The following is a 26,766-nucleotide window of genomic DNA, read 5'->3' as shown; positions in this document are numbered from 1 at the left end:
AACAGGAGCAAATATTTTAGAACAACATTAAAACTTTCCCAAGAAAGTAATAAAAATTAGTACCTTTACATTTCAAACCTTACCTCTTCAAAGTTTGAGTGATATAGCAGAATTCTATGAGGAAGTGCTATGATGCCTTCAAAAGAAAATCACATTGGACAGAAACCATTTTCAGCGGAACTTAAATCATCAAATAGTGCCATTTAATACTATTGTTAGACCTCTGATAAGCTGCCTTCAGACAAAGCTTGAATGATTTAATTGAACTCTAGAAAGAGGTGATAAGAGTCTTTTCACAACACCATATTGGGAAGAAAGCAATCTCAGAAGAGCCTAAAACATTAAGTAATGACATTTAAACACCTGAGCTGTTAGACAGCTATCAATCTGCATTCAGACAAATTATTTAATTTGAACTCTATACAGAAGTGCTGAGGTGTCTTCAAAAAACACTTGAGAAGACAGAAAGAATCTTCAGAAGAGCCAAAGTCATTAAGTCATACCACTTAAATTCACTAGCTTGATAGGAATAAAGCCACAAGCAAGTTGTTACAATTTCAGGATTGGGTTTAGATGGCTCTGGAAGCATGGAGAATCATAATTTGAATTAATAATCTACCTCTGTTCATTGCTTCACTGTCACCCCCATTTTCTACTTCCATAATGAGTATCATCGCCTCTGGAAATCATCTCAGGATCTAAACAGAAATTATGTGAAGCCTATCATTTTTACTAATTTAAGCTATGTAACTCTCATTATTCTTTTAATGTAATATACCGTTGTTATTGTTTTGTTTTATGGTATGAAAAAAATTATGAAAGCTTTCAAAAGTTCACATGTAACCTCATTTCCCCTGCCCTTTGTTTTGTCCCTCCTAAAATCTTAATTTCCTCAGCTGAACTCTCCTACCATGGGTGTCATTCAGGAATCTGACACTCATAGGTAAGGAGGGGTTACTGTTTCTGTTTCTGCCTTTCGGTGACTGCTTGGGTTACACCACAATCAGTCTTGAATGAATGGAAAGAACAATAGACTTAGATTCTAGAGACCTGTGTTCGTTATTGTGACTTTGGGATAGTCACTTAGTTTCTCTAAGCTTCAGTTTTATCAACTGTTAAATAAGGATAGGAATATCTAGTTTACCTCACAAGATACTTTTGGTAATTAAATGCTATTAAAAGTACATAATAATTGTGAGATGTTTTAGATTTGCCTCATTTTGGACCTTACAAACAACCAAAAAACTAAATCTTAAGTAACTTTGTCTCTAGCTGTAATTTATATGTCAATTATAGAATATTGAAAATAAAATTGCCCATAATTCCACAAGCCTAAGATAACTAACTGGTTTGATATTTATACTCCTAGTCTTCCTTCTTCTCATCACAGAGAAATTTTTCATTGATATTAAAAACTTGGATAATAAAGACAAAAATATAGAAAAGAAATGGAAATTAGCCATATTCACAAATCTCAGAAACAATGTTAATGTTTTGGCAGATTTCTTTCCACACTTTTAATGGCTATATATAGACATATTTTTACATTGGTAAGATCATAATACATACAGTTTTATATCCTGCCTTTTCACTTAACATTTTTATCATGAATATTTCCTACATTTTAAAAATGTTTTCATAAACGTCAGTTTTGATAGTGTATACATTTCATCATATAGTAGCAATAGAGACATCATGATTTATTTTATCATTTCCTTTTGTTGGATATTTGGGATTCTTTCCAAATTTTTGTCATAAATAATGTCACAATGTCTATTTCTTTAGTTAAATGAAAATACTTGTTTTGGTGACAGGAGAGGTTTTTGTTTGTTTTAAGAAGTCTCTAATAGCTACATTTCATTGAACAAAGGGAACTTCAAGAGACAAGTAGAACAACAAAAGAAGTAGTCGATATAATTTCAAGATTGTGGATCTATCTTTATTGGAGACTGTTTCAGGAGCTGAATCTTAGTGGTAGAGCAAATTAGGAGAGAGAATTTGCCACCATTTTATACTTCATTATAGAAAAGTTTTCAGAATTTAGACCAGGAAAAGGGCCTTCTGAACAAGTGGTTTGATTTTATTTTATGTACCCCGTGAAGTGTAAGACTGATCAGGTTTGTATTTTGTTAGCTACTGGAGAGTTTGGAGCCAAATGCATAGTCCATGCATAGCACTTGTAATGGGACTCTAAGGTTTGTATGCACTTTGCATTAGCTTTCTTCCAGACTCCATTTTATGTTCCTATCTTTTTTGTTCCTTTTACTTTCTTATCTACTTTGAATTTATGCTATGATATTATATTTTGTGTATTCTTGTAAGCCACCTAATATCCACTTTGGCACAAAGTAGGGGGAATTATTACATGCATGAATGAATAAATACATGAAAAAATTACATGAATAAATAAATAAGGCAAAGGCAATGAGGCCAAAAAATCTGCCAGGACTCTGAAAATGGCACAGTGCCTCTAAAAATAATAAATGTTAAGGACTTGAAGCTTGGAAGAACATGTGGGAAAGAAGCAAGTGAGGCTGCATTTGGAGGTGACATGTTTTGTGTGACGTGTGTGTCTTCTGAAGCATGCTAATGTGTCTTATGCTGCACTTGAGCATTAGGTGTGTTCCGGAGGACAGGGAATGCTGTATGAAGGGCTATGTCTTTAGCGAACACAGTTCATGTGCATTTTTGATTGTGGGGAATCCAGAGAACTTGGGGAGCTGGTGAGAGACTGGAGATGAAGTGAAGGCCCTCTTCCTGGAGTAGTAGTAAGGGATAGTTGGATATAAATCACATCAAGACAAATGGGAAGTGATCTACCATTTAATGACTGATGTACCATTAGTTACTAGCTGCTAAGCTGTGTGTCAGGCACTTTACATGTATTGAGTCTTTTGATCCTTACAACCACTCTGTATTATACCCTTTTTTACAGATAAGGCAATTTAAGTTCAAAACATTTAAGTAGACAGCCTAGTGTCACATAGTAAATGACAGAAGCTAGAAGTCTCCAAACCCTATGCTTCTTCCACTCTATCACACTGCTTTGCAGCAGAACAAAGGGAATATATCGAAAACAACTTTCCTAGCATCCAAAACCCAGCAGTGGCTGTTTCCTTAAGAAGATGGCACTGTGCTTTGAAACTTATCTCAATTTCAGAAAAGGAGTTTTTTTTTTCAGCACTCAGAAGGAAAGGAAGACAACTTTTTAATTTGTTTTTTAATGATGGCAAGAAAATATTCTCAACAATAGATATGTGTTAACATTTGATTTGAATGTTTTGTGGTTTAGATTCTCATTCAGTGTGTGTACTTTACAGGCTTGCATATTGCTTACTTTAGAAAGTTGAGGCTCTAAGTGAGTGTGCTCATATATGTGAAAAAGTTCTTAAAGTGTCATATAGTTTATTATTGTATTGCATATATGTTGTTGTACTAATCCCTAGAGTATGTTGTCTTTTATATATGCTACACAGCAGGAAGCATTACTGTACAACAATTATATTAAAGAAGACTCTCAGTTATCCTTTATGGTCTTGTTAATCAAATGTTTTGGTCAAAGCACATTACTAATTCTCATCTAATCAATACACAATAAAAAATACTTAGTGTGATAACTAGACTGAACAGTATGCAGTCTTTCTTTAGTGATGTTGAAGACCCTTTGGGATCTTGCAGTAGCTCAAGGTTATTATTGCACCAACAATTAATGGGAATCTCAAATAACTGTGGGTTCTGTTATCAGAATGCAAGGTGTTAGAGACTGCTAAATGCTGAATACTTGCATTCCTCTTGGTTCTCCAAATGTAACCCATACAGCTCAGCAAAGAGTACTCTTTGGACATCATTGTATCGCCTCCTTTGGAAAGCCTGAGGGGCATGGCATCTCCCTTGTCCTCCAGGGTTAGTGCTGTGTCCCAGCAGAAGAGACTTCTGTACTACTACTCCTTTATTCCTAGAAGTCCCCTGTAGCTGAAATGGGAAGAAGGTGGGATAATGATTCATTCTATCTACTAGGGCCTGTGCTTCCACTTCAAGGCCAATAAATAGGGAAATTGGGCAGAATTTTGGTAGTCCATTAAAACCAGCGACAGTCAAACTCAAGAGAAGTATGGAATGCAGGATTGGGAGATGTATATACTAACGGAAAGAAGTAATAGGGAGAAATAAATTGAGAGAAGAAGTAATGTTTGGGAGGGAGTTTAGGAGGTGGAGAAGATACAGGGGATGGATGAGAAGAGGGGAAGACAGAAGACAGTTGTATTAAACATTAAAATGAAGAAGTGAATGAGAAGCTGCTAGCTAAGGGATATGAAATTACTTTTCTGCTTAAAGCAAATGAGGCCCCCCACTTGTTTTTCTTTCAAACCTGTATCCCATATAGTTATCCACATAATCAGATGTGTATGGTTTAGGACATTGCCTCATATTTGCCTTTTGTTTTCAAACATTTTCCATTGAAATTGTTGCACGTGTGAATTGGGTATAAATGAGTGTGGAATCAGTGTGTGTTTCCTGGAAGGAGATGGGCATAAGAGTCAACTTCCTAATGATTTGACAGAATGATCACTGTTGCTGAATGTTTTTGAAGATGATACCACTGAAGTTGATGGCTGTCTGCACGGGTGAGTGGGGGTCACTAGAAGGGATCACATGGGACCATCATTTCCTTTCTCCCATCCTCTTCATGGAACATCCAACCTATGTATTGGGCTTGTAGTGGCTCTTGCAGAATCGGGTACCACTTTGAGTATTTTTCTATACATTTTTCTATACTTTATGGAGGGCATATACTGTTTCCCATAGCCACTGAAGACCTGGCAGGAAGAAATGAGCTTATTATTTCACCACAGAGAATAGAACTAGACATAAAGATATGCTCATTGGATACTGTGAATTACCAAGGGTGAAATTTCCTATTGGGTCTCATGGCTTTAGCAGGTTCTACCTGAAGGCAGGAGAATGGGCCTTCCCAACTATATACTTCTGGGAGTTGCTAATATAATGAAAGATACAGTAAGAACAGGCCAGTTTAATCTTCTTATTTTGGTAGTTATATTTCTAAGGACTTCACTCATAAAATGGAAATGGTAGGTTTAAAAAGTGGCAGATTACTTAGTTGTCCAGCAAACATAGTCACCCTATTACTAAGTATATTGCTAATGAGATGATGTATTTTGGATAGCAGTTATAAGGATATTACAATGTTCAAAGTGCTTTCATATTGATTACCTCCTTCAAACCTCCTATGATGGAGGCAAGGATTATCCCAATTTTACAAAGGAAGGCAGACATTTAGAGAGGTTAAGTGACTTCCACAAAGTTGTCCCACTACTAATTAAAGCAAGGCAGACCTAGGATTAGACCCCCTGACTCCTAGTCCAGTAGTGGTTGAACACTGTACTGCTTGCCGTGGAATGAAAGTTACCTAACTTGTTTTGAAAATAGGTTACAGCCAATGGACTATGCAAAAAAATGGATTTTTTTTTTTACTGAAGCAGATGAAACCTAGGTGAACCTAACCCACTTTCTCAGTCAGCAATTACAATGGTAATCGTACCTTTATCTTTACTAGTTACTACTCCCGAAGGCCTAACTTGCTAGCAGAAAGTAACAGCCTTTGTAAAACAGAAAATTGTTGATTATTTTCCTCTGATTCCTATGTTATTTTCTTTGTCTTTAAAATTTTTTTTCTATTAGAAAAATATCTGATGCTTTTACAGTTAAAATATTAAATAATTGTATTAAAATAGAGCATGAGAGTCACCTCTCATCCTTCCCTGTAGGTTCATTTGTAATCCAGTATTTATTTAAAGATTTGGGTCATTTTTCCCTTATTTAATAAATACCTATTTCCTTTTCTGCTCAGAATTAGTATATATTTTACTCAAGATGCTAGATTTAAGCCAGGAATATATCTGTTATGTAGAAATTCTTTTAAAATATTTTACCCACCTTGCACTGTCAATTTCTTTAAATACTTAGAGCCAAGAATAAACTCTGTTTATGCCTACATTTCCATTGTAATTATCACAATATATTTCTATTGTAAATATCTTGCAGTATTTCCATTGGGAAAAATAAATTTGAAGACCCACAAACTAGCATTTTTTTCTACCAAAAAAATAAAGGAAAACTAGAGAATTTCTCCCCATGTCAGGGGAAATGTACATTTCATGAGTCCAAGAGGTAATAAATTCCTGTGGGTCCCTTCTCATAATATGCCCCAAAACAGAATATTTGTAACTGTTCTCAGATACTTATTCTTACTCAAGTGTAAGACTTCAGAAAGCTTCCCTCTGGGGAATTATGGCACAGTGTACTCTGTGACCCCATAAGTCAGAGGACGGAGCAGAACAGCTCCAGTACTTAATTAACTTTCCTGGTAGTTAAGTAGACATTAAAGCATTTTAATTCTTAAAAGCCACCAAGGCAGCATTTTATGAAAAGATTCCTGCGAGGCATTGACTAACAGCCTCTAAGTTAATTAAAGAAATTAACCACTAAAAGTACCTGTCACCCAGCTAAAGCGTGACCAAGTCACTAAGGATCATCTATCAGGAAAAGTGAAGGTTGCCACCCATAGGAGATGGATGGCCCTTTAAAATTTTTTTCAGTATCCTTCTAACATGGCTTTCCCAGAGCAAAGCCTAGGAATATTGAGGTACAAAAGACATTTTCATATAACGGATCTCCAATCCAGCCATCCTCACTGCCCCTGCCTGAAATGGCCCCTATATCTGCACAGGTTGTTTGGCTCCAGGAACACATGGCACAGTACAAATTGTACCTGGGCAGGGGGAGTGGGACAAAGTAGGGGGAAGAAGGGTAAGGGCTTCTAGTGTCAAGCTAGGGGTTGTGGAACAAGCGTGCCTCCCAGGAAAATTCCAACCTCAGCAACTCCAGTACAAGCCTCCTAACAAAATACTTTATTAGACCGTCTTTATCTCAAAGGACTTCATGGAGGATCACAGGTTAGCAACATACAAGCAACTGGCCAGTTCATAAATCTGAGCTGCATGCTAAATTTGAGCACAGATCTAGTTTATTAGCTCTTTCAGTTTAAAAATCAGATATAACAGAATTGGATGTTAATATAGGCTTACTTGGAACATGTTTTATAGTTCACACAAAAGATTTGTGTCTGCTTTTTATGTGCCCAGCTCTGTGCTGAGTTTTGTTCGTGATAGTACATGTAAGACAGGATTCCTTGTCCTTAGGTAATTTTCAATCTAGTTGCAGAAATCTCTCTCACACACACACACACACACTTTATAAGAAATGTCCAATAGGTGACCTTAGAGATGACAGATGTAGTGTTAGATAGGTTTTCCCCATTCTACCTCCACCATTCATTTTCCTCCTCAGCCTGTGGGAAATAGCAACCATTTTGAAGCCTTCCCCCACCATGTATACCTAGCAGCACATAGCTACCTGGCTTGTCTTCCAGAAAACATCTTTTCTATCATATCATCCATATGCTCAAAAAAGTTTCCCGTACATTCTTTATTATTATCCAAATGCATCTCCCTTCCTGATTTCTAAGGCCATATCCCATCTATTCACCCCTCTGTCTTCTCACTTCCTCATCAATATGCTCTACACATTTCTACTTCCAAGTTTTGCTTCTCCTATTTTACCTACTTTAAACACCTTAACCTTTCCTGCCTATCCGTTCTTTAAGACCCATCTCTTTTTTTTTAATTAAATTTATTGGGGTGACAATTGTTAGTAAATTTACATAGATTTCAGAAAAAAGACCCGTCTCTTTAGTCTTACCTCTGCCATTAAGCCTTCACTGGTCACCGCAGATTTCTATGATCTTTTCTTTTGACATGCTACAGCATGTATACTCTATTCTTTGAAATTAGCACCTAATTTTGTTTGATCTGATAGTATCAATTGCTATTTCTTGTGTGCTCAGCTTATTTCCCCAATGAGATAGCAAGTTTAGAATATTAAGTTTCTAATGAGTTACCCAGCATAATCTGTCACTGCTCTGATCCTCAATTCTATATATACGTGTTAACTGACCCACTGACTGATTCAAAGGAAAAGAAGTTGGAACAATAGTAGGAGGGGAATTGTTGTTAGAGCCAAGGTTGTGAAATGCTTGCTGCTTAGAACTAGCCAGCCTATGTGCTTTTTTCTTTGGAAAAAATTATTTCTTTTTAAAAATGTTTTATATAATGTTTTTTTAGCTTTCTGTATAATTATGGTTTGAAATGTCACTTTTTTATTATGCCATATATAGTAACTTTGCATGCTTTCATTGCTTTTTTCAAAAATGATTATTGTTCTGTGCTTTCAGGCTAAATTTACGTAGGAAAGCATTTCTCTATGTCTGTCCTCTGTCATTCCTTTCCTTTTCCTGCATGCTCTGTCTTCAAGGAGCTAGAAAGTGTTCTAAAAATAATTCTGGACATGACCATATGACATCCAATGAGAAGGCTCAACAAAACTTCCAGGAATTTTAGGGGAAGATGACAAGTGGAACTCCTACAACAAGGAAGACTCAGGTGACAATTTTCTAAAATGCTTTCAGAAGGCAAGCATAGCACCATCCAGGGATTTCATCTGGGGGAGAATTGGTTGTTTTGCTATGCCTTGAACCCTGTGCATCTGTGTTGCCAATATATGGTTTTGACCCCAAGGTGACACCTGAAAAGAGGTATGCCTGAATGAGTACAGAGTCATCCCTACTGTTGGGAAAAAAACAGCAACAATGCCATCACCATCAACTTCAACTATAACAACTACTCTAAAACATATTCCCCTACCCCTAGCCTTCTTGGGGAACCTGGATCATTGTCTTCTCATCTATGAATACATAATGGCAAATAGACATGACTTGTCTCCATATATTGGGTCTCATTTCATATAATGAAGGTCATTCATCCATTCATTTGTTTATTTGTTTATTAGTTAAATATTTATTGAATCAGATATTTTGCTAAATAGATGTTGGGGTACAGAGGTGAATAAGTCCCAGTTCCTGCCTTTAAGAAATGGATGGCTTAATGAGGGATATAGACAAGTTTAGAATTTAGAGTGCTAGGTATAATATAGAAGTGAACACATAGGAGGGGCATCTATTCAAGACTGAGGAGAGGGGCAGTTAGGGAAGGATTCCTGGAGGAGATGACCACTGAACTGAGATAGCCACATAATAGATGGGTGACATTTCAGATAGAAGGAGCAACATAATAAAGGCAATAGGCATGACACACTATTAGCTAAAGTTCTATGAATACAACTACAAGAAGTTCAGAATAGCTAGTGAGTAGAGTCAGAGTGGGAAAGGGGTGTGAGATGGAGCTGTGGAAGTAGTTGGGACTGGATCCTGGAGAACTTATTCATGCCACACTAAGGGCTGTGATTCTGAAGCCAATGGGAAAACATTAAAGCGGGAGAATATCAGACTTGTGTGCCACAGTATCACTCTAGCCACAGGAGAAGGATGGATTTGAAAGAGATGGATGGAAGGAGACAAGTCAGGCTGTTGGAGTCATGCAGGTGAGAAATAACAGTGGCCTGGCTTAAGGGCCTATATCTATATGAATAGTATAGGACAATACAGTCAAATATTTATGAAGAAGAAGTAATAGAAATAGGCAACTAATCAGATGGTGGGAGCAGAAGCTGCAGATGGATGAGGTAGGGGACACAGGAGGAGTTGTAGCTTCTTATTTTAGGTGGGGAAATGCAGTGGAGAATTAGCTTACTTGTGAAAATATTTATAGAGTGAGGGGCCTATGACGCATCCAAATAGAGGTGTTCAGTAGGCAGTTAACTCCATGGGGCCAAAGTATAGCAGAGAGGTTAGGGTTGGAAACACATATGGGAAGTCACTAGTATAGATGGTAATTGAAACCATACAAGTAGATTAGGTAACCTAAGGGAGAAGTGTGATGATAAGAGGAGATGAGGACCTAGGACAGCTCTTTCGGGAAACACTATTTAAAGAATCAATAGAAGACCCAGAAATGTAGGAATAGACTCTAGAAAAGTGTTGCATGAAAGAAGACAGGGAGGAGTTAGTTCCATGAAGTTTATGGTTGGCAATGTCAGTTTTTGACTGAGAGCTCAACCGTGGTAAGGACTAAAAAATGGCCATTTTCAAGGAGGAAGTTAATTTGTGGTCTAGGACTCATTGCAGTGATTCAAGGAGTGAGGGCTAAGGAAGTATAGATTGCCTTTTCAAGAAGTTTAAGCTAAAGAAGGAAAGGCTGAGAGACTATACCAGCTAAAGAAAGATACAAGGCTGAAGAAGGTTTTAATTTTAAGGATAAAAGAGATCTCAGCATGTCTTTTAAGCTAAATAGGAAGTGTCAGTAGAGAGGGAGAGATTGAAGATATAAGAAGAAATATAAGATAACTGATGAAGTGAGACCCCTGGAGAAATTAGAAGGACTAAGATCTAGGGCACCAGTGGAGGGATAAACCTTAGGCAAGGAGGGGACACTTCTTCTAGTGATATGTGAGTGGAGAAGGTATTATTGATAGAGATACATGCATAGGAGTGGAAGAGGAAGTGAAGTCAAAAGAGTTCTAAACTGTTGGCCTCCATCTTTCTCATTGAAGTGGGAGGAATTTCATATGCCAAAAGTAAGGAAGGAGAGGATGAAGCAGAAGTTTGAGTTAACTGGTAAAATTCTGGAATATTCACTAAAGAATGGGAAAAAAAGTTGGCAATGGGCAAGAAAAATGTTGTCAAACACAACTGATGACCCAACTAGGGTCTGTGAGCACCACTCTGCAGGACTATATGATTTTTCCCTAACAACTCTCAGTAGCCTCAGTATAAAAGTGAAGGTTTCATAGTTGGATTCTGTCTGGATAGAATTTTGCAGGACAATTGCAAGAGAAGGTCAAAGGATGAGAGTTTCCAGGAAACTGGCTTAAGAGCAATTTAAATGATGGGTTAGAGTCTGGGCCAGGGGGAAGCTGAGAAACTGGCTAAAAATGGTGGGATCCAGGAATTGGAGGATTTCATGAGACCAAAGAACAGGTAAAATACCGTGTTTCCCCGAAAATAAGACCTAACCGAACTATCATCTCTAATGCATCTTTTGGAGCAAAATTAATATAAGAACCAGTCTTATTTTAATAAAATATAGGACCAGGTCCTTGATGATATGATATGATATGATATGATATGATATGATATGATATGATATGATATGATATGATATGATGATATGATACCAGGTCTTACATTAGTTTTTGCTCCAAAAGACGCATTAGAGCTGACGGTCCCGCTAGATCTTATTTTCAGAGAAACATGGTAGGAGTAGGGCTTGAAAGAATGGGAACACTAGCAGGATGGGAGGCTGGGCTCAGAGAATGAATGAGATAACAGGGTTGAATATTTCAGATGAAGGGTCACTCTGGATAATGAAAGAGCCTGGGGTAGCTGTGATTCTCCACTCTGTCTGCACATCATCCGTGGAGCTAAAAAAATCATTTACCCAGATCCCACACCCAGAAATCCTGACCTAGTAGGTTCTGGGTGGGCCCTAGACATTGGTATTTTATAGAACTGTGCAAGACATTCTGATGTGCAGTTCTGATTGAGAACCACTGGTTTAAAAGGTGGTGATGAGAATGGATTACAGAAGTGGAAGGGAAGTTAAGTTCATTAGAGTTGAGGAAGTGAAGGAATTGAAAGGGTGTGAAAGGTTTCCATTTATATTTTACATTTCAGAGTGATGGCAGCATTGAGTGTAGGAAGGAAGACTGGGAACCAAAGTCCTCAATGGATGTGGGGGGTTGGCTAGGAGAACTAAATTGCAATAACCTCAAAGGGAGGGGGTTTTGCAGGCAAGTGCAGTAGTACTGACCTCAAATAAAACAATTTGGAATAAAAAGGGGGAACCACTGCCCTTCCCCATTCCCCCAGGCCTAAAGACTTGGGATGGGGGAGAACGAGCAGCGTTCATCAGGATTATCTGAAGAAATGGTACCCTCATTGGATAGAAAGATTTACTATTGTTTTTCCTTAACCCCAGCTGCTTAATGGAAATTCCTGATGAATTTTTAAAATGAAAGGTGCTTTGGTCTACCCCGTACTAACTGAATCTGAATCTCTGTGGGTGGAGTTCTGATCTCTCTCTCTCTCTCTCTCTCTCTCTCTCTCTCTCTCTCTCTCTCTCTCTCTCTCTCTGTCTCTCTCTCTCTCTCAAGTTTCTCAGATGAGAGTTATGCTCAGAGAAGTTTGAGAACCTAAGGTAGGAAGTGAAGAGGGGCATTTAATGAAGAGGTTGAAGGTGTAGGGGAATTTGTAATGGAACAAGCTCTAGCCAGTGGAGGAAGGGCAGAACATTGGGGCGGGGCATATAGGAGATGACAGATGACTAGAGAGACTTCTTTTAAAGGTAGTGGGTTGGAGAAAGGTGTCAGGATGAGAGACAGGGTAGATTAGCTGGCCCTTGGAGATACAACCAGAATTCATGTACATCTAGAGAGTCCCAAGGCCAAACATTCTTTGCAGTTTGTGGTCTAGTCAGCAATTTGTGGACTTTGTTCTAAGTGCCTGTAGAATATGAGTGATATGTTTAGAAACTAGCACTCATTTAGTCTTCTGCTCTCTGCAAATATCAACCCAGAGCTGATGAGGCTGAGTCCTATTCCAAGATTTAGGTTAGGCTGAATCTTAATAGAAAAGACCAATGCTCACAGAATTTTCTGGGGGAGACACAGATATTGTAGTCTTCCTAAAAAAAGGTCTCATCTAGACTCCATTTAATCACTAAACATTTACTGAAAACTAGGGCTCAAATATGTTGAAGTTATTTTTAAATTATACTTAGTAATAAATAGTGTAGCTATTAAGAGCTTAGGTTTCACAGCCACAGTTGTGACCTCAGTTCAAAATATCTGCCAGCTGTATAAACTGGGTATGTGGTTTAACCTCACTGAATCTCATTTTCCTCATTCATAAAACAATAATAATAAAGCCTATCATATAATATTGTGATTAAATGAGATAAACTTAGAAGCACTTTGCACATTGTGAATGTTCCATAAATGATAGTTATTAACTGTGCAGACATAAGGCAGGTGCTAGGGAATGTGACAATGTATAAGATACAGTCTCTGCTGTCACATATCTCAAATTTTAGCTAGAAAGATATGCATGTAAAGAAGAAATAACAATCCACTTTTGATAAGTGTCAAGCTCAGATTATACACAGCATAGCATGCATAAAAGGATATTTAACTTTGTCTGCAGAGGGAAGGAAAGACTTGCTAAAGGAGAGGAAGCCCAAGAGTGAGTCTTCAAGAATAAGAACCAATAGGAGTTATCCGCACAAAGCAGAGGGGGAACAATAAAAAGTAAGACTTCCCAGGCTTTTAACCTAGCTAGCATGTATAAAAGCTTGGCAGTAAAAGAGCAGGGAATGGATGAAAATGGTAAAAGGGATTAAGAAATACAAATTGCCTGTTATAAAAATAGTCACAAGCTTCTTTGTCAAAAATTATCTGTCCATATTTATGTGGTTTTATTTCTGGGTTCTCAATTCTATTCCATTGGTCTACGTGTCTGTTTTTCTGCCAATACCATGCTGTTTTGATTATTGTAGCCCTGTAGTATAAGCTGAAGTCGGGGAGTGTGATACCTCCAGTATTGTTCTTTTTTCTTAAGATTGCTTTAGCTATTCAGATGGAAAAAAAAATAGTCACAAGGGTGTATAAAGTGCAGTGTAGGGAATATAGTCAATAGTATTGTAATAACTATGTATGATGCCAGATGGGTTATAGACTTATTGGAGTGGTCACTATGTATGGTATATAAATGTCTAACCACTATGATGTATACCTGAAACTAATATAATATTGTATGTTAACGATAATTGAAAAATAAACTTTAACAATAGAGAAAATCCAGCAGTTTAGGAAGCATGACATGGGTATGGGACAGTGGGGGCCATGGCAAGAATAGACAATGGAGAGGAAAGATGGAGTCAGATCATGCAGGCCCTGGGATAGCATGCTAAGGAGCATAAACTTTTAACATATGGGTAATGAGAAGCCATTTAAGGACCTTAAAAAAAGGCAGGAATGCAGTCAGATTATTATATATAAAAATATTACTCTAGCCACAGTGTAATGAATTGCAAGGGGAAATACTGGCAGTAAGACCAGATGAGAAATGCTAGTGCTGTGGTCTAAGATAATGGATGAAATGAAGAAGATGGATTTATGAAGCATGACAATTAAATTCGCGAACGCATCCTAGAAAAGTGCTACATACCTCATTGCTGAATATGACTACTGTCACGTTCAAAGTACTCCCCTTGGGAAGCTATGTACCAACACCAGTGACTAGTCCACCCTTCAAAGCAAATCTGGAACTCTTTTTCTGGAGTGGTCATCAGAGCTGTTATCGTATTACCATTGATGTCCTGAATGTCATCAAAATGTCTTCCTTTCAATATGTCCTTTATCTTCAGGTAAAGAAAGAAGACATTGGGGGATGGATCAGGTGAGTAGGGAAGGTGTTCCAATACCGTTATTTGTTTACTGGCTAAAAATTCCCTCACAGACAGTGCTGTGTGAGCTGCTGCATTGTCGTAATGCAAGAGCCATAAATTGTTGTGAAAAGTTCAGGTCGTCAAACTTCTACACATACCTGTTCAGCACTTCCAAATAGTATAAAGTTGACTGTTTGCCCAGTTGGTACAAATTCATAATGAATAATCCCTCTGATATGAAAAAAAAAGTTAGCGATATCACTGCAACAAGTTCGCAAACTTAATTGTCAAACCTCGTATTCCTATTCATTTATTTTTGCTTTTACTCTCTTTGTCTTTGAGATCAAATTCATAAAATCCTCTTTGAACCCAAGGTTCATAAGTTTACTACCTATGCTTTCTTCTATGCAATTTGTTGTTTCAGGTCTTATATTTATATCTTAGACCCATTTTGACTTAATTTTGGTACACAGTGACAGATAGCAATCTAGTTTCATTATTTTCCACAAGGCTTTCCAATTTTCCCAGCACCATTTATTGAAGGGGCTGTCTTTCCTCCATTGTATGTCTTTAGCTCCTTTGTCAAAAATTATCTGTCCATATATATGTGAGTTTATTTCTGGGTTTTTAATTCTATTCCATTGATTTTCTCACTGTTTTCCTGCCAATAACATGCTGTTTCGACTACTGTCACTTTGTAATAAAAATTGAAGTAAGGAAGTGTGCTACCCCAGTCTTGTTCTTTTTTCTTAGGGTTGCTTTGGCTATATGGGGTCTCCGTGATTTCATAAAAATCTGATTATTTGTTTCTTATATTTCTTGATAAAATGCCATTGGGATTTTGATGGAGAATGTTAAATCTGTATATTGCTTTGGGTAATATGGCCATTTTTTAAATTTATTGGGGTGACAACTGTTAGTGAAATTGCATGGATTTCAGGTGTACAATTCTGTATTACATCATCTATAAATCCCATTGTGTGTTCACCACCCAGAGTCAGTTCTCCTTCCATCACCATATATTTGATCCCCCTTACCCTCATCTCCCTCCACCGACCCCCCTTACCCTCTGGTAACTGCTAAACTATTGTCCCTGTCTATGAGTATTTGTTTCTCATTTGTTTGTCTTGTTCTTTTGTTGTTTTTGGTTTATATACCACATATCAGTGAAATCATATGGTTCTCTGCTTTTTCTGTCTGACTTATTTTGCTTGCAATTATACTCTCAAGATACATCAATGTTGTCAAAAATGTACTTACATCATCTTTTCTTACTGCCAAATAGTATTCCATTGTGTATATATACCACACTTCTATATCCATTCCTCTATCAAAGGACATTTTGGTTATTTCCATATCTTGGCCACCGTAAACAAAGCTGCAATGAACATTGGAGCACACGTGTGTCTTTATGTATAAATGTTTTCAAATTTTGGGGGTAGATACCCAGGAGAGGGATTGCTGGGTCATATGGTAATTCTATTTGTAATTTTTTGAGGAACCTCCACACTGCCTTCAATAATGGCTGCACCAGTCTGCATTCCCATCAACAGTGTATGAGGGTTCCTTTTTCTCCACAGCCTCTCCAACACTTGTTACTATTTGTCTTGTTGATGATAGCCATTCTGACTGGGGTGATGTCATATCTCATTGTGGTTTTTTATTTGCATTACTTTGATGATTACTGATGTTGAGCATTTTTTCATATGTTTATTTGCCATTTGTGTGTCCTCTTTGAAGAAATGTCTCTTTAGGTCATCTGCCCATTTTTCAATTGGGTTGTTAGTTTTTTTGTTGTTGTTGTTGAGCTTCATGAGTTCCTTGTATATTTTGGATATTAGCCCCTTATTGGAGGCACTGTTTGCAAAAACCTTATCCCATTCAGTTGGTTGCCTCTTTATTTTGTCGATTTTTTTTTTTTTTTTTTGCAGTGCAGAAGCTTTTAAGTTTCATATAGTCCCATGCGTTTATTTTAGCTTTTACATCCATTGCCTTTGGAGTCAAATTCATAAAATGCTCTTTGAACCCAAGGCTTATAACTTTATTACCTATGTTTTCTTCTATGCAGTTTATTCTGCAGGTCTTATGCTTAAGTCTTTGATCCATTTTGAATTAATTTTGGTACATGGTGACAGAAAGCAGTCCAGTTTCATTCTTTTCCACGTGGCTATCCAATTCTCCCAGCACCATTTAATGAAGAGGCTGTCTTTCCTCCATTGTATGTTTTTAGCTTCTTTGTCAAAAATTATCTGTCCATATTTATGTGATTTAAATTCTGGGTTCTCAATTCTATTCCATTGGTCTATGTGTCTGTTTTTCTGCCAATACCATGCTGTTTTGATTATTGTAGCCCTGTCGTACAAGCTAAAGTCAGGCAGTGTGATACCTCCAGCATTGTTCTTCTTTCTTAAGATTGCTTCGGCTATTCGGGTCTTTTGTGGTTCCAAACAAATCTGATCTTTTTTTAATTTATTGGGGTGACAATTTTTAGTAAATTTACATAGATTTCAGGTGTACAATTCTGTATTACATCATCTGTAAATCCCATTGTGTGTTCACCACCCAGAGTCAGTTCTACTTTCATCACCATATAGTTGATCACCCTTACCCTCATCTCCCACTCCCCACCACCCTTACCCTCTGGTATCCACTAAACTCTTGTTTGTGTCTATGAGTTTTTCTTTCTCATTTGTTTGTCTTGTTCTTTTGTTGTTTTTGGTTTATATACCACATGTCAGTGAAATCATATGGTTCTCTGCTTTTTCTGTCTGACTTATTTCACTTAGCATTATACTCTCAAGGTTTTTTGTTCTATTTCTTTAAAAAATACCATTGGGATTTGGATGCGGATTGCATTAAATCTGTATATTGCTTTGGGTAATATGGCCATTTTAACTATGTTGATTCTTCCAATCCATGAGCATGGAATATCTTTCCATTTCTTTCTGTCTTCTTCAATTTCGTTCAAAAATGTCTTATAATTTTCAGCATATAGGTCCTTCACCTCCTTGGATAAGTTTATTCTTAGGTATTTTGTTATTTTTGCTGTAATTGCAAAGGGAATTGTTTTTTGTATCTCTTTTTCTGAGATTTCATTGTTAGTATATAGGAATGCAATGGACTTTTGTACGTTGATTTTTCAGCCAGCAACTTTAATGCATTCATTCATTGTTTCTAACAGCTTTTTGGTGGAGTCTTTAGGGTTTGCTATATATAGCATAATGTCATCTGCAATAGTGACAGTTTAACTTCTTCATTCCCAATTTGGATGCCTTTTATTTCTTTCTCTTGCCTGATGGCTCTGGCAAGGACTTCCAACACTATGTTGAAAAGCAGAGGTGATAGGGGAAAGCCATGTCGTGTTCCTGAACATAGAGAAAAGGCCTTAATTATAAATTAGCTGAGGGCTTGTCATATATGGTCTTTATTGTCGTAAGGTATTTTCCTTCTATACCTATTTTATTAAGTGTTTTAATCATAAATGGATGTTGTATCTTGTCAAATGCATCTTCTGCATCAATTGATATAATCGTATGATTTTTGTCCTTTATATTGCTTATGTGATGTATCACATTGATGGATTTGCGGATGTTGAACCATCCTTGTGCCCCAGGGATGAACCCCACTTGGTCGTGATGAATAATCTTTTTAATGCATTGTTGTATTCGATTTGCTAAAACTTTGTTTAGGATTTTTGCATCAGTATTCATTAGAAATATTGGTGTGTAGTTTTCATTTTTTGTGTTGTCCTTACCAGGTTTTGGTATCCGGGTAATGCTGGCCTCATAAAATGAGTTAGGGAGTACTATCTCTTCTTCAGTTTTTTGGAAGAGTTTGAGCAGGATTGGTATAGGATCCTCTTTGAAGGTTTCGTAGAATTCACTGGTGAGGCCATGTGGTCCCGGAATTTTGCTTTTGGGAAGGTTTTGGATGACTGATTCAATTTCTTTACTGGTGATCGGTCTGTTTAGATTTTCAAGTTCTTCATGGTTCACCCTTGGAAGGTGATATGTTTCTAAGAACTTGTCCATTTCTTATAGGTTATTTAATTTGGTGGCATATAGTCCTTCGTAGTATTCTTGCATGATCCTTTGTATTTCTGTGGTGTCTGTGATATCTTCCCCTTTTTCATTTCTGATTTTGTTAATTAGTGTCTTCTCTCTTTTTATCTTAGTGAGTCTAGCCAAGGGTTTGTCGATTTTGTTAATCTTTACAAAGAACTAGCTCTTTGTCACATTATTTTTTTCTATTGTCTTATTGTTCTCTATTTCATTTAGTTCTGCTCTGATTTTTGTTATTTCATTTATTCTGCTAACCTGGGGTTTTACTTGTTCTTCTTTTTCTAGTTCTTTAAGGTGTAACACGAGGTTATTTATTTGGGATTTTTCTTGTTTCTTGAGATAGGCCTGTAAGGATATAAATTTCACTCTTAAAACTGCTTTTGCTGCATACCAAAAATTTTGGTAGGATGTATTTTCATTGTCATTTGCTTCTATGTATCTTTTGATCTCTCCTCTAATTTATTCTTTGACCCAGTCGTTCTTTAAAAGTATGTTGTTTAATCTCCATGTATTTGTGTTTTTTCCTGCTTTCTTTTCGTAGTTGATATCCAATTTCAAAGCCTTGTGATCAGAAAATATGCTTGGTATGATTTCAATCTTCTTAAATTTGCTGAGACTGATTTAATATCCCAACATATAGTCTATTTTTGAGAATGTTCCATGTACTCTTGAAAAGAATGTATAGTCTGATGTTTTAGGATGAAGTGCTCTATATATGTCAATTATGTGAGTTTCATCTAATATGTAATTTAGGGCAGTTATTTCGTTATTTATTTTCTGTTTGGATGATGTATACATAGCTGTCAATGATGTATTTAAGTTCCCTAGTATAATTATGTTTTGGTCAATTTCTCCCTTTAGTTCTGTTAGTAGTTGCTTGGTATATTTCGGTGCACCCTGAATGGGGACAAAAATATCGATGACTGTTATGTCTTCTTGTTGTATAGTCCCCTTTACCATTATGAAATGTCCATCTTTGTCTCTTGTTACCTTTTTCACCCTGAAGTCTGTTTCATCTGTTATCATTATGGCTACACATGATTTTCTCTGGGTACCATTTGCTTGGAGTGTCAATTTCCACCCCTTCACATTGAGTCTATGCTTGTCCTTGTAGCTGAGATGTGTCTCTTGGAGACAGCATATGGTTGGGTTTAGTTTTCTGATCCAATCTGCTACTCTGTGCCTTTTTATTGGTGAGTTCAGTCCATTTACATTTAGGATGATTATTGATACGTGAGGATTTCCTGTCATTCTATCTTTCGTTTTCTGGCAAGGCTGTGTCTCCATTGTTTCTTTGCCTTTTTATTGTTGGCTATTATTTTGTGTGGTGATATTCTATTATGTTTTCTCTGTTTCTTATTTTATTACAGTGTATATTTCAATTCTGTATTTTTTGAGTGGTTACTCTTATGTTTATGGAAAGGAAATTTTGATATTTAGAGTATTCCATTTTCTTCAGCACGCTTACTTTCTCCATTCCCATATTCCGGTTCAGGCCTTTACTCTCCCCCTTTTTATGTTGCCACAAATTGTCACTGTTGATGGTGGTCGAATAGCCCCCTTTAGTGTTTCTTGTAGTATGTGTCGTGTATTAGAAAATTCCTTCAGTTTCCGTATGTCTGTATTCCTCCTTCATATCTAAAGGATGTCTTTTCTGGGTATATTATTCTTGGCTCATAATTTCTGTCTTTCAATAGTTTGAATGTTTGGTTCTACTCCCTACTGGCTTTTAGAGTTTCTGCTGAGAAATCTGATGATAATCTAATGGGCTTTTCTTTGTAGATTACTATCTTCTTTTCCTTCGCTGCCTTGAGGACTTTTTCTTTGTCATTGATCTTTGACAGCTTCAATACAATGTGCCTTGGAGAAGGCCTGTTTGGTTTGAGGTAATTAGGTTTTCTATTTGCTTCCTGGATTCAACTATCCACTACTTTCCACAAGTTTGGGAAGTTCTCATTGACTATTTGTTTGAATATACTCTCTGGTCCTTTTTCTTTTTCTTCTCTTTCTTGTATGCCCATTATTCTTTTATTGCTCTTTCTGATGGAGTCAGATTTCTTCTAGAAGTCTTCATTTCTTTAAGTCATGTGTCTTTCTTCTTCCATCCATGTCATTTCGAGGTTTCTATCTTCGATGTCACTGATTCTTTCCTCCATCTGGTCAACTCTACTACCTAAGCTGGTTATTTCATTCCTAATTTCTTCTATTGAGTTCTTAATCTCCAGAAATTCTATTTGGTTCTTTCATAAAATTTTAATCTCTTTCGTGTAATGCTCATGTTTTTCTTTGATAGTGTTTCTGAGCTCATTAAACACCCATTCTGTGTTTTCTTGCATCTCATTGGGTTTTTTCAGAACTGCAATCTTAAATTCTCTGTCGTTTAAGTCACATATTTCAATGTTTTTAATTTCATTTTCTGGAGACTTTTCATTTTCTTTCTGGGCTGTACTGTTGCCTTGATTATCTATGGCAATTACTGATTTATTATTTTTCTTCATAGACATCTACAGGAGTGGGTTCTGCAGCAGGTTGATAGGAAGAAGTCTTTCTTTTGTTTTCTAGTACATGTTTTTAGACTGTTTTATTTTCTCTCCGACGGCAGCCTTTTTTTCTCTCTCTCACTGTAGTGTTATGTTTTCTCTGCACTATTCCAGCTTCTCACACAATGGGGCAATTCCCTGGAAGGCGGGCTTCTCCTCTGTTAGCAGTTCGCCTGGGTCATAGGGTACCACCCCCCTGTGTGTATGCAGAGAGCTTTAGAAGTTCTAAAGCTCTTCCTGTACCAGATTCAGAAAACGTGTGTTTCATCAGTTCTGTTTACTCCTGTAGGGATCTGTCTTGATAAGTGGGGACGGGGTGGGGGGGTGAATTTTGAGAACTGGCCTAGAGCAATGGCGGCGAGTACCGCTACAACCGGTCCTGCTTCCACAGCTCCTTCCTTCTTCTTTGTAGGAACTAGTTGGCCTGCGAATCTCTGTCTGACACAGTTTTGAGAACTGCAAATATTCTGTTCTTTTGATCTGACACTGCTACTGTTCCGCTTCTAACTCTGGACAGGTGGGTGCAGGGTGAGCTCTGGGAGGGTAGGGAGGGGGCAGCTAGGCTCAGTGCCTATGGCTTTTGTTCTTTCGTGGCATTGAGGGCTTAAACTACCGTTTTCAGCCTTCTTCCCTCAGTCTTTGCTCTGAGGTCTCTGCCGTGAGCATTGGGTTCAGCCGTTTTATATGCAGTCCCCTAAGCCCTGTAGGCCTTAAAGGGAGCCCTAATAGTCGCGTTCTTCCCTCTCCAGCAGCTGCGTTAGTTCTGGGATGCAGAGAGCTCAGAGCACTGAGCTAGGTATGTGTCCTGCGCCCACATGGCTCCATCTCTGCATTTCTCCCTTCCCTCCTCCCTTGCTCAGGCAATTTGCCCACTTTTAGGTGAGACTCTTCATCTTGTCTGTCTGCTGTGCAGGGAGTCCTTTGTGGAGTTATAGTTTTTCAATTTGTTGTAAATTCCAGAGGAGATTTTGACAGGCTCATGTCAAGCTGCCATTTTGATGACGTCTCTTTATTGTTAATCTTGATCATGGTTTTTTAACCTTTTGTCTTTTTGTTTCATGTCGCATAACCTCCTTCAGTTTTCCTGTAATGCAGGTGTTTGTTGGAAAATTCCCTCAGCTTCTGTGTGTCTGGAAAGGTCTTTATTCCTCCTTCATATCTTAAGGATAACTTTTGCTGTGTATATTATTCTTGGCTGGTAATTTCTCTCTTTCAATTGTTTGAATATTTGATTCCATTCCCTCCTGGCTTGTAGAGTTTCTGCTGAAAGTCTGATGATTATCTAATGGGCTTTCCTTTGTATGTCACCATCTTCTTTTCCCTGGCTGCCTTGAGAATTCTTCCTTTGTCATTAATTTGTGACAGCTTCAGTATAATGTGCCTTGGAGAAGGCTTGTTGGAATTCAGTAATTTGGTGTTGTGTTTGTCTTGGATTTAAGCTTCCAGTTCTATCCATACTTTTGGTAAATTCTCCTCAACTACTTGATTGAATAGAGTGTCTGTTCCCTTCTACCTCTCTTCTCCTTCTGGTTTACCCGTTATTCTTATGTTTGTCTTTGATGGAGCCTGGTAGGTCTTATAGAGTTCTTTAATTTCTTTTAACTTTCAAGTTTTTCTCTTGTTCCATTTGTGTAGTTTCCAGATTTCTATCTTCAATATCACTAATTCGTACCTCCATCTGGTCAGCTCTATATCCTAAGCTGGCTATTTCCTTCTTCATTTCTTTTATTGAGTTCTTCATGTCCAGAAGTTCTATTTGGTTCTTTATTTTTAATTTTAGTTTCTTTGGTAAAATGCTCATTTTTAAAAACTTAAGGTTCACCACCCAGAGTCAGTTCTCCTTCCATCACCATATATTTGACCCCCTTGAATCTATGTAAATTTACTAATAATCGTCACCCCAATAAATCTAATTAATAAAAAAAACTTAAGGTTTATTGGGGTGACAATTATTAGTAAAGTTACATGGGTTTTAGGTGTACAATTCTGTAATACATCATCTATATATCACATTCTGTGTTCACCACCCAGAGTCAGTTTTCCTTCCATCAACATATATTTGATACCTTTTAGCCTCACCTACCACCCCCCTCCCTGCTTACCCTCTGGTAACCACTAAACTATTGTCTGTGTCTATGAGGTTTTTTTTTTCTTCATTTGTTTGTCTTGTTCCTTTTTTGTTTTCAGTTTTATATACCACATATCAGTGAAATCATGTGGTTCTTGACATTTTCTGTCTGACTTTTTTCACTTAGCGTAATAATCTCAGGATCCATCCATGTTGTCACAAATGGCATTTTTCCATTTTTTCTTATGGCAGAATTGTATTCCATTGTGTCATCGTTTATCAAAATTAACTCAAAATGGATCAAAGACCTAAACGTCATATCTGAAACAATAAACTGCATAGAAGAAAACATAGGTACTAACCTTATGGACCTTGGGTTCTAAAAGCATTTTATGAATTTGACTCCAAAGGCAAGGGAAGTAAAAGCTAAAAAAAATGAATGGGACTATATTACACTAAGAAGCTTCTGCACAGTTCAAAAGCCATCGACAAAACAAAGAGGCAACCGACCGAATGGGAGAAGATTTCTGCAAGCAACACCTCTGATAAGGGACTAATATCCAAAATATAAAAGGAACTCATACAACTCAACAACAAAAAAACAAACCTCTTATAAAATGGGCAGAGGACCTAAAGAGACATTTCTCCAAAGAGGACATACAAATGGCCAATAAACATATAAAAAGATGCTCAACATCACTAATCATCAGAGAAATGCAAATAAAAACCACAATGAGATATCAGCTCACCCCAGTTAGAATGGCTATCATCAACAAGACAAATAATCACACGTTTTGGATAGACGGTGGTGAAAAAGGAACCCTCATACACTGTTGGTGGGAATGCAGATTGTTGTAGCCGTTATGGAAGACAGTGTGGAGGTTCCTCAAAAAATTAAGAATAGAATTACCCTATGCCTCAGCAATCTCTCTCCTCGGTATCTACGCAAAAAATCTGGAAACATTTATCCGTAAAGATATATGTGCTCCGAAGCTCATTGCAGGTTTATTTATGGTGGCCAAGATATGGAAACAACCAAAGTGTCCTTCGATAGATGATTGGATAAAGAAGGTAAAGTGTTCATTTTGTTCATTGACTTTATTTTACTTTATTTTATTGTATCTCATTGAGTTTCTTACTAACTGCAATCTTGAATTGTTTGTCATTTAAGTCACACATTTCCATGTCTTTAATTTCATTTTCTGGAGATTTTTCATTTTCTTTCTGAGCTGCCCTGTTACGTTCGTTATTCATGACAATTAATAAATTATTATTTCTCTTCCTGGGCATCTGCAGCAGTGGATTCTGCAGCAGGTTGATATGAAGCGGTCTTTCTTTTTCTTTCCAGTAGGGGTCTCTGGAACATTTTATTTTCTCTTGTGCTGCAGCATTTTATTTTCTCTTGAACTGTTCTGGCTTCTTGCTCAATGGGAGGTTTTCTGGGTATGGGGTTTTCCTTTGTCATCAGGTCACCTCAGTCTTAATGCAGTGCCTTCTTGGGTGGATGTACTGGGCAATGGCATTCCTAGCCTCTGAAATCTCAATGCTGCCCCTGCAGCTGGATGCAGAGCATGTTTGTCTCGGCAGCCCTCAATGCCTACAAGTTTAGCTTGGTATGGTGAGGGCAGGGTGGGGTGAGAGAGGCTGCAGGAGTGTTTTTGGCCAGGAGCCATGGTGACCTCCTACCCAGAGCTGTCTAGCCCCTACAGCTCTTTCACTGTCACCATAATTAGCCTCACTGTGCATCTGCCACTCTGGGTTTGTCTCTCTAGTTGTCAGCACTGTATGTACTCTGCTATTTTTTTTAAGTGACTTTTATTTATTATTTATTTATTTATTTATTTATTTATTTATTAGTTTCAGGTGTACAAGACAAGGTAATACTTAGACGTTCATCATTTATATCCCTCACACTGTGAACCACCCTCCCCCCATCCACTATCCCTCCGACCTCACACTGAACCATCACATTATATATATATAAAATTATAGTTGGCATTCATTAATGTTTATGTACTCTGCTCTTTAATCCAACATTGCTACGGTTTCTTCTGGGGCCTGCTTCTAACACTGGGAGGTGAGCTCTGGGAGGGTGTAGGGAGGCAACCAGGTCCATGTCTTGTTTTCTGCCTGGCAATGAGGCCTTAAACCACAGTTGTCACCCTTCTACGTTTGGTCTTTGCCCCAAGGTCTCTGACCTGATATCTTACTTCAGCTGTATTATATGCTGATCCCTCAGTCAGGAATATGGGCCACAGAAAGTGCACCTGCAGTATCAATCCTTTCCTCTCCCGGGAACTGCAGTGTTCTCCGGGCTGTGTCCACAAACTTCGGCTATGTCTCTGCATTTCCCCCTTCCCTCTTCCCTTGTTTGCACCAATTCGCCCACCTTCAGATGTTACAATGACTGGGTCTCTCAGACATGCTTGTGTGTTGCAAAGGGTATCCTTTGCTGAATTATGGTATCCTTAGCTGTTCAATTTTTTTGTAACTTCCAAGGGAGATTTCAAGGAGCGCCAATCACGCCGCCATGTTTCTGACATATTGTGGCTTTTACATAAAGTGAGCTTTCTTTTCAAATTATATGAAGTATCTTGTCCCACAAAATCTGGGTATACCACCTGCCACCCACAGATTAGGAAATTACCCAACATGAGTTATATCTTTCAATGGATGCCATGCAAGATGAATGATTATAAAGAAAGGATTGTGAAAGGAAGAAGAGTGCACTAGGAAAGGAAGAAGGAGAAAAAATGCCACTCACATAAAGAATAGTCACTGAGGGAGCAGGAGAATAAGACCACATTTTTTAAAATTAGTTTCAGGTGCACAAGACAAAGTAATACTTAGACATTTATCATTTATATCCCTCTGACATCGCACTGAGCCATTACATTTCCACTGCATTATATTCCTAATGCTGTACTCCACTTCTTGTAAGTATATACATACATATATATATATATATATATATATGTATATATGTATATATACATATATACATATATATGTACATATATATACACATATATATAAAATTATAGTTGGCATTCATTATTGTTCAGCTTCAGGTGTACAGTGCATTGATCAGGCATCTACATCATCCCTGAGGTAGTTTCCCTAATGGGACACGTGTCCATCGGATACCCTACAAAATCTTTACAACATTATTGATTACGTTTCCCAAATTAATTTTCAAAACCCCGTGGCCATCTTGTGGTTACCGACTGTTTTCTAATCCCCTCACCTTCCCCCTAGTTCTCACCCCCCCGGCCCATCTAGCAACCCTCAGTTTTTCCTCTTTGTCTCCAAAACTGTTTCTGATTTGTTCATTCACTTATTCTTTTCTTTAGATTCCGCATGTAAGTGAGATCATATGGTATGTGTCTTTCTCTGTCTGACTTATTTCACTTAACATAATGTCTTCTAGGTCCATCCATGTTGTTGCAAATGGTAAGATTTCTTTCTTCTTTATGGCTGCGTAATACTCCATGAAACAGAAATGGTTAGCCATGTCCAACATGGTTATCTATGGGAGATCAGGAAAGAGGAAAACTAAGAAAATGTTTACAGTAGTAACTAGGATACCTTTTGTGCAATGGCAAGTACAGAAAGCTGAT

General features: G+C 37.5%; 1 protein-coding gene across 10 annotated transcripts in view; it reads left to right on the top strand.

The window, feature by feature from the left end:
- Nucleotides 1-26,766, top strand: part of PAK3 (p21 (RAC1) activated kinase 3) — a 530,673-nt gene that overhangs the window by 389,406 nt on the left and 114,501 nt on the right. The window contains exon 2 of one of the 10 annotated variants that reach the window (XM_081044033.1): nucleotides 26,500-26,525. The exons of the other annotated variants lie outside the window; for them this stretch is intronic. The gene's annotated coding sequence lies outside the window, so the exon portion shown is untranslated. The remainder of the gene's footprint in view (nucleotides 1-26,499; nucleotides 26,526-26,766) is intronic. 10 annotated transcript variants of the gene reach the window in all.

This window comes from Rhinolophus hipposideros (assembly GCF_964194185.1).
Source record: "Rhinolophus hipposideros genome assembly, chromosome: X".
Classification (NCBI taxonomy): Eukaryota; Metazoa; Chordata; class Mammalia; order Chiroptera; family Rhinolophidae; genus Rhinolophus; species Rhinolophus hipposideros.
This window is presented reverse-complemented; position numbering and strand designations above follow the sequence as displayed.